Consider the following 576-nt stretch of genomic DNA (forward strand, 5'->3'; position numbering starts at 1 on the left):
AAACTTCCATGGATATTTAATGAAATATCTAGTCAACGTGAAATCTAAATTGCCTCTATATTCTCTAAACACACTTCCCTGGGTTACATTGTGTACAATTTGTTGGTGCATATTATATATAAGCATCTAAGAAGCATTTAAGAAGCATCTTTAATTGAAGGCCTAAATTATTCTTTAGTTGTCTAAACGGTTCTTCAGAGATTAAAAACATTCTTGACTTTTTAAAAATTTTTTAATCAACATGTTAGTTGCTGGGTTATTAAAAGTTCCAGCACATAGATGATTTTCTAAAGAACTGGACTGTAAAATTCCTTTGTAGAACTTAAAGTTATCTAACAACTGCAAAACCCTTTTTGGTTCTATTAAGAACCTTGAGAGTCTAGATGTATTGCATCGGTGGATGTCATCTGAAAGCAATGGAAGCACATTTGCAGATGCATTAACTTTAGATTTACAACAACACAAGCATTAACGGCCCCGGGGATTATGACATGCTCTCAATTTCTATAAAAGTGCTCCAAGATGAATCACCAACCAGTGAGGAATGTCCTCGCACGTCGAGAGGGAAGAGTAGCA

The sequence above is a fragment of the Sinocyclocheilus rhinocerous genome, unplaced genomic scaffold (assembly GCF_001515625.1).
Source record: "Sinocyclocheilus rhinocerous isolate Xijiao unplaced genomic scaffold, SAMN03320098_v1.1 scaffold1740, whole genome shotgun sequence".
Classification (NCBI taxonomy): Eukaryota; Metazoa; Chordata; class Actinopteri; order Cypriniformes; family Cyprinidae; genus Sinocyclocheilus; species Sinocyclocheilus rhinocerous.